This window comes from Gadus morhua, unplaced genomic scaffold (genome assembly GCF_902167405.1).
Source record: "Gadus morhua unplaced genomic scaffold, gadMor3.0, whole genome shotgun sequence".
Taxonomy (NCBI): Eukaryota; Metazoa; Chordata; class Actinopteri; order Gadiformes; family Gadidae; genus Gadus; species Gadus morhua.
The window spans coordinates 58,492-66,642 of record NW_021964151.1 but is presented as its reverse complement, the minus strand read 5'-3'; the positions used below and the strand labels follow the sequence as shown (position 1 = coordinate 66,642).

The 8,151-nt window shown below is 42.1% G+C and overlaps 1 long non-coding RNA gene across 2 annotated transcripts; it reads left to right on the top strand.

Annotated features, from left to right (window-relative positions):
* The first annotated feature begins 645 nt into the window (after positions 1 to 645).
* LOC115539378 (uncharacterized) lies at positions 646 to 7,531 on the top strand. 2 transcript variants are annotated; one of them, XR_003975861.1, is made up of 5 exons: positions 646 to 1,207; positions 5,367 to 5,463; positions 5,661 to 5,777; positions 7,079 to 7,192; positions 7,475 to 7,531. It is a non-coding gene; the product is annotated as an uncharacterized LOC115539378 (long non-coding RNA). The 2 variants fall into 2 exon arrangements; XR_003975860.1 differs by having other exon boundaries at positions 647 to 1,207; positions 7,076 to 7,192.
* The last annotated feature ends 620 nt before the right edge of the window (positions 7,532 to 8,151 follow it).

Here is an 8,151-nt window from a genome sequence, read left to right as displayed (position 1 = left end):
CACACTCAGGTGGATTCCATCCCTTAATTATGACAGAGGTCCTGCAATAGCAGAGCTGAGCTATGGGAGGTGCCAGACAGAATACAAACTCACATTCACATTCAAGTTAACCATCGTTATATCAAAACACTAGCTCTATCACTGGCAGTGGTAGTATTATTAGTCATATCTCCTATAGCATTATACCTGTATTATTATTGCCAAACTGAGAGAGAGAGAGAGAGAGAGAGAGAGAGAGAGAGAGAGAGAGAGAGAGAGAGAGAGAGAGAGAGAGAGACGGAGAGAAAGGCATATTTCATTTGTACATTTATTTCGTATTCTTCCCTAATCTCTCTTTCGCTGTACTTTTGACTCTTGAGCTGCAATAACAATTGATTCCCCGTGTGGGATTCATAAAGTTGATCGTATCTTATCTGCTTGTGGATGTTTTATTGGTAAAAATGTGTGTGTGTGTGTATGTGTGTGTGTGTGTGTGTGTGTGAGTGTGTGTGTGTGTGTGTCGTACAGGTAAACCAGTAATCCTCTTTAGTTAGTTAATGATTGATTAATGACAGCTCTAACTCAGCTACAGATCTGTTTGATGTGAGGTGTTTCTGACAGCGTGGATAAGATCTCTTTTCTATGTTTCTTTGGTTTGTTGTCTTGTCTGTTTCCTGACTTTTAAAAGTCTGTAATCCTTTTCTTCTCCTTCAAAGTGATAAATGTCTTTCCTTAGCTTTTTATCCGATTGTATTTTGATACGTTGGGAGTCCCATGCTATCACTGCAGACGATACAAAGTACAGCAGAACTTAATACCCTTGACGTGACTTTAGTTCCACTGTTTTAACCTCCACCATCGTGACTGGGTCATGGTGGTTTTATAGCTTTATATGGACCTCCTCAAACCTTTGCTCTGTCTTGATACAGTTATGGGTGTGTTCTGGTGAAGCCCAGCCCTGACCATCATAAAGGTTCCAGGTGTAGTCAGCTGTCGTTCAAAGCCTCCTTCCTCATTCCATCTGTCCTCACTGAGGAGCCCAGCAGCTCAATCTGTACTCAGAACCTTTAGAACCGTGTTCACGTTCTGTCTCCGTTCTGAACACTTACTTTGTGTTTTGGCGAACACCTGAATCTCTTCCTTCAACTGATCTTACTTTCCATCCTTTTGTGCTTTTATATTTTCATACAACACGGGACAGCACACCTTTCACCACAGAGAAGCTAAGGTAAAGTTTGCTAAATGTCATGTTTTCTTAAGATTATTGGTCATATATTCTCACTTTATTATTATATTCTAAATGAATCGGTTACCAGTACAGGTTGATTGTTTCCAGGTTCCTGCTGTAAAAGAGATATTGTTCTCAGAGAGACAACCTGTCTGAATAAAGGAATATGGGTCAGAACATCAATAACTAGTTTCACTGTGTTGAGGGCGTTTTTATATGGAACCTCTGGTCCAGGAACGGAACAGAACTCACATTGGGTTCCAATGGAAAATGGTTTGGATTCAAACATTCCCTGTGTGTGTGTGTGTGTGTGTGTGTGTGTGTGTGTGTGTGTGTGTGTGTGTGTGTGTGTGTGTGTGTGTGTGTGTGTGTGTGTGTGTGTGTGTGTGTGTGTGTGTGTGTGTGTGTATGTAAAACACGCACGCACACACAAACACACGTGAACACACCGTGTGTTCTTGTGTGTGTGTGTGTGTGTGTGTGTGTGTGTGTGTTGGGGGGTCCTGACCTTGATGACCATCCCAGCGATAGTGGTTCCCATCTTTCTTGCGGTTGGAGGCCTGAAGCCACGCGGGGACAGACTAGCCTCAAGATCCACACACACACACACACACACAGCGAGACAGCGAGACAGACAGACAGACAGACAGACAGACAGACAGACAGACAGACAGACAGACAGACAGACAGACAGACAGACAGACAGACAGACAGACAGACACATATAGAGAGACACATATAGAGAGACGGAGAGAAACACATATTTTATTATACATATCTCTTTGAATATGTATTTTTCCCTAATCTCTCTTTCGCTGTACTTTTGACTCTTGAGCTGCAATAACAAGTGATTCCCCCGTGTGGGATTCATAAAGTTGATCGTATCTTATGTGCTTGTGGATGTTTTATTGGTAAGGGTGTGTGTGTGTGTGTGTGTGTGTGTGTGTGTGTGTGTGTGTGTGTTGGGGGGTCCTGACCTTGAAGACCACCCCAGCGATAGTGTTTTTTTCCAGCGGAGGCCTTAAGCCACGCGGGGACAGAGTAGCTTCCAGATGTACATTCCTACACACACACACACATTCACACACACACACACACACACACACACACACGCAAACACGCAAACACGCACACAGACATTAACGCACACATACACAGACATTGACACACAAACACACACATGAATGTGACTTTTGCAGGAAAGTCATCACAAAAGCATCTAGATCCACCCCCTGACTGGGAGACGAGGTGACGTGGGTCGGGGCTCCACTGACCGTCCTTAGCGTCCTTGCACTGCCACCTGCCGTGCTGATGTTTGGCTTGTTGTGGGCTTTGTGTATGTGTTCAATTATGTATCTGTCTGGTGGTATTGGCTGTAGATGGATGTTTAAATAATGTCACGATCGGTCGTACTGCAGGCTCTCATTATGAAGTGCACTGAAGCTGTGCCCATATCTGATAGGCTATATACCAGACATTTATTCAGTTTATTGCTCTTTTAAGTGAACCAGATTGGTGCCAATTATTGTCGTGTTTGCATTGTAATGCACAACTTTGCCTCTCCTTGTTTTAAAACAACACGCATCCAAACAACTTTAGTCAATGCAGGCTCCTAACAGTGTTGCTTTACGAATACTATATTTCAGATTATCAATACATGTTAAGTGTGTGCGTGCGTGTGTGTGTATGTTTGTGTGTGTGTTGTTATGTAGGCTATAGATATATATAGACTGATTGTCTTGGCTTGAATCCATGAAATATTGTAATGTTATGGCATATTGAGAATATTTAGATCGGTGTTGCGCAACAATCTGGGGATGAGGAAAACCCCAAATATTGACGGGCATTTCACACACTGCCATCTCAATATATAGCCTAACATATACAAATATAACACTTTATTAGACACAAATGTATTTTCAAGATAATCGGTTTAATTAAATACTCAAGTGAAATACAAGTACCTCCAAGTTGTACTTATTGTTCAGTACTTCAGTGAGGGCAGTTAGAATCCATCACTAAAGATTTCTGTGTTCTGATTCAGCGGATTTAATATTTATTTGTAGAATCTTCACAACTCACAGCAATGAAATGTTAATTTATCATCGTGGCATATGAGTATTCTGATTAAGCGGATTGAGTATTTATTTGTAGAATCTTCACAACTCACTGCAATTAAATGTTAATTTATCATCATGGGAAATAGCATATAAACAAGCTTCATAAAAAATATTTTCGAAGCAGTACAGAACAGTTTAACATCTGAATTGATCCTGAAAGCCTATTTCCTAAAATAATTCATTTGTATTCCGTTTTAGGCCATCTCATTTATGGTCACTTAAATGTTTTTAAGCTCACCATGTGCAGTATTCAGAGTTCAAAACAAAGTGTTCGCAAATGTTTTTTTTGTTTTTGTGCCAAGCGGAGCCAGACAGTCCTGTGTAACAGATATGGAAAACTGTTCTTAGTTATCATGAGTTTCGCTAATGATAGAGCAGTTGTTGGTGTTTTAGAGCCATCTGCTGGTGTGATTGGGTATTGCAGATCTGCATCCGCCTTAGGTGTGTGTGCGGCCGTTGCTAGTCAGAACCAGTTGACGTGACATGTGGTAAGTTCACATTGTAAATAGAGTTTAAGATCGAGAATGTATGTTTATGTTATGAACCTCGACATATTAGATCATTGTATATTGTATAATTGATATGTTATTATTGTTTTTATAGTTTGTTGGGAGTTTATTCACATTTTTAGTTTGACCACATGTTACTGGTTAGCTATTTTGGATGTCCGCTAACAACACAAGTGTTTTGTTTTACTTGTGCAGATCCTGCTGTACAAATCATAAATATAGGCCTTCCTTTGAAAGAGACCAATGTGTTTGTCCTGTCTTTCAGGTATGTTGCTCCGTAATGTAAATGTGATGTTATAATTAAATTATTTGTGTATATTTGTGTATATTTGATGTGTAGCAGAACCAATTGACGTGACATGTGATCCTGCTGTACAAATCAAAAAATATACCTTTGAAAGAGACCAATGTTTTTGTCCTGTCCTAACCCTATTCAATTAGCCATGATGTGCGCCAAACAGAAGATGGACGCAATGTAAATAACTGATTGTTGTGCATAGGTAAGCCTTGTGGTTGGTTGTGGTCTTAGTGATACAGACTAGCCTTGGGGTTGGAGTAGTTGCAGTGATTGTGTGATTGTGCAAGAGAGAGCGCACCTGCCTTGGTTGTGTTTGGCTTGTTGTGGGCTTCTTTGTGTATGTGTTCAATGATGTATCTGTCTGATCGTATGAGCTGTTGATGGATGGTTAAATAATGTCACAAGATCGGACATACTGCAGGCTCTCATTTGCAAGTGCACTGATTGTGTGCACGTCTCCGATATGCTATATACCTGGCATTTATTCAGTTCATTGCTCTTCTGAGCGCGCCAGAATGGGGCCAATTTTTCTTGTGTTTGCATTGTAATGCACAACTTTGCCCCTCCCTGTTATAAAATAACGTACATCCCAACAAATGTACCCAATGCAGTGTGTGTGTGTGTGTGTGTGTGTGTGTGTGTGTGTGTGTGTGTGTGTGTGTGTGTGTGTGTGTGCGTGTGCGTGCGTGCGTGCGTGTGTGGGGGTGTTGTCATGTAGGCTATAGATATAGACTGTTTTTCTTGGCTTGCATCCATGAAATATTGTAATGTTATGGCCTAGGCCTACTGCATATTGAGAACATTTAGATTGATGTTGCGCAAACAATCTGGGGATGAGTACATCCCTAATATTGACGGGTATTTCGCACACTGCGATCTCAATATATAGCCTTACATATAAAAATATAACACTGTACTCGACACAAATGAAAGTAACGTTGTTTACTTTTAATTGTACCGCAATGCATTTTTTTTTAAGTCTATTGTTTATCTTTTTTGTATTGTAGTTTAAGCAAGTTACAGTCTCCAAGGTGTTTAATTATTCATCTGTCATCTGCTGTACACATCTGTACTGTAGTGAGGGCAGTGTGGTTATGTTGTGGGATTCATATTGATGGTCTATGATGTCCATAATGATTTAGTGTGACGCAGTCACAATGATCTTCTCTCTCAATAAACAGCTAAAGTTCAAAAGGCAAATGAAGTGATGGATGAGTTGTGTTTGTGTCCAGGTCTCGAGTCTACTATGGATGAGGAGAGAGAGGAGGAGGGTCCTACCTCTAAGACCACTCTGTCTGGGGAACATGGCCGCCGGAGCAAAGCTAAGAGGTAAGAAGAGGATCTCTCTGTCTGTGACTGTTGTTCATCTCAGAGCTCAGCAGTGATGCATCATGACTCCATCATTAGTCTGAGGAAAAGGTGTGTGTGTGTGTGTGTGTGTGTGTGTGTGTGTGTGTGTGTGTGTGTGTGTGTGTGTGTGTGTGTGTGTGTGTGTGTGTGTGTGTGTGTGTGTGTGTGTGTTGAAGCCCAGAGCAGCAGCAGAGAGCAGACTCCCCTGGACCCAGCTGTGTCTCCATGAAGAGTGACAGCTCTATGGAACAACCTCATAACTTTAAAGATGGAAATCAGTCTATTGAGAAAAGGTAAGTAGTGATTAGAGATGATGATTTGGGCTGTAGTCTTAAATTCAACCAACTCTCCGACCAATCGATTGGTCGATGGTGAAAAGATGATAATAAAACAATGTGCACGTTATCTCTAGATCAACAGAATCTACCGCAGTGCGTTGTACTCTACCTGCTAGCCTCAATATCACATAAGGGCTGTTTGGAGAAGGGCAGTGGGTTTCAGACCCCCTCTCGGTCCGAGTCGACTCGATTAGGGCAGAGCTTCAATATGAAGCAGACAGCGGACGAGCCACGGAGCGTCGGGCAGCGTCCTTTATAGACGACACCACCGTAGAATTGATTATAGCTTTTATCTGTGTGTAATATAACGGGGCCCACTGGATGCTGCTGGGATTCGTGACAAGAAGCCAATTCTGATGTGTTCCCACTCAAAGACTAGCGAGCGTTAAACACGAAGGGGGATGAAGAATCACAGAAATATTAAGAAAAAAGTACTCATGCCTTATCATTTTAGCTGATCTGCCAACAAACTTACTCTACACTTTGCATGCTTTTTTGTCGTCCTTTTTAACCAAATGCTGCAAGATTGATGACTTTGTTGGAATCAATGAGTTAGTAGTGGAGTAAAGGTTCAGTAAGTTAGGACTAGCGGTCTTCCTTATGGGCCTGTTCAACGTTGAGAAACCCGGGGGTTTGACCTCTTGTCTTATAAGTCTTATAGTTTATTAAACCATATGATTATTAAAACAGAGGCTACGGAGCCTTCAACCTTATTTTTTATCATAATTAATGTTATTTCTAACACGATATAGCCCGTCACTCAAATATAAAACACATCGGTCTGCATTTGTCCCTCCCGGCCCTAAAATAATGGATTAAGAAGCTCTTCGTTCTTATTAAAGGAACACAAGCCATTGTTTGACCAAAGAGAATTTGTGTTTTTCAAAAGAGTCCAGCAGCAGAGAGCAGACTCCCCTGGACCCAGCTGTGTCTCCATGAAGAGTGACAGCTCTATGGAACAACCTGTTAACTTTAAAGATGGAAATCAGTCTATTGAGAAGAGGTGAGGATTCATCAAAGATCCTAAAGATACAGCTTCTATCAAACATCCATTAATCCTGGTTCTTGTTTTTCTAGAAGAGCAGACTCCCCTGGACCCAGCTGTGTCTCCATGAAGAGTGACAGCTCTATGGCACAACCTGTTAACTTTAAAGATGGAAATCAGTCTATTGAGAAGAGGTGAGGATTCATCAAAGATCCTAAAGATACAGCTTCTATCAAACATCCATTAATCCTGGTTCTTGTTTTTCTAGAAGAGTCCAGCAGGAGAGAGCAGACTCCCCTGGACCCAGCTGTGTCTCCATGAAGAGTGATAGCTCTATGGAACAACCTGTTAACTTTAAAGATGGAAATCAGTCTATTGAGAAGAGGTGAGGAATATCAAAGATCATAAAGATACAGCTTCTATCAAACGTCCATAAATCCTTGTTTTGTTTTTCTCGAAGAGTCCAGCAGGAGTGAGCAGGCTCTTGTTATCAGACTTCACTGGTACTGATGTTTCTGAAGTCAGGAAAAATTAAAGTTTGTGTGTGTGTGTGTGTGTGTCTGTGTGTGTGTGTGTGTCTGTGTGTGTGTGTGTGTGTGTGTGTGTGTGTGTGTGTGTGTCTGTGTCTGTGTCTGTGTGTCTGTGTGTGTGCGTGTGTGTGTTGAAGCCCAGAGCAGCAGCAGAAAGCAGACCCCCCTGGACCCAGCTGTGTCTCCATGAAGAGTGACCACTCTATGGATACACCATATCAATTTAAAGATGGACGCCCCTCCAGAGAGGAGAGGTAGGGGTTTCAAACAGACGATGAAAACAGACCAGTTGGTTGTTATCAGTCTCTACTGATACTGATATCTGCAAGTCTGGGGAAATATAATTGTGTTTGTGCTTTTGTGTGTGTGTGTGTGTTTGTGTTCCGCACAGACACCAGCAGAGGTCAGAGGTTACCAGTGCTCAGTCGCTACAGCAGCATCAAACAGAGCTGATCAAGGTGTGTAAATGTCCACCAAGACGTTTGACTTCAGCTCTCCATGACCATTAGAAAGCATCTCTTGTCCAGCGGGACGTGAATCCAGGACAGATGCTTCTGATGTCCTCTGTTAGTTCAGAGTAAAGTTGATGTTTTGATGTTTGTTCTGTTCCAGAGGGCTGAGGAGAACGCACACGCTTTCCTAGACAAGGAGCTGAAGAAGCTCTGGAGGGTCGTCTTCTCAGATAAACCACAATGCTCAGAGGGTCAGAGAGTGGAGGAGGAGGAGGTGGATGGTAAGAAGGAGGAGCAGAGGAGGCGCGCCATAGAGGGAGTGGTGGACATCACAAAGCTCTGCCTGATGGAGATGAACCAGG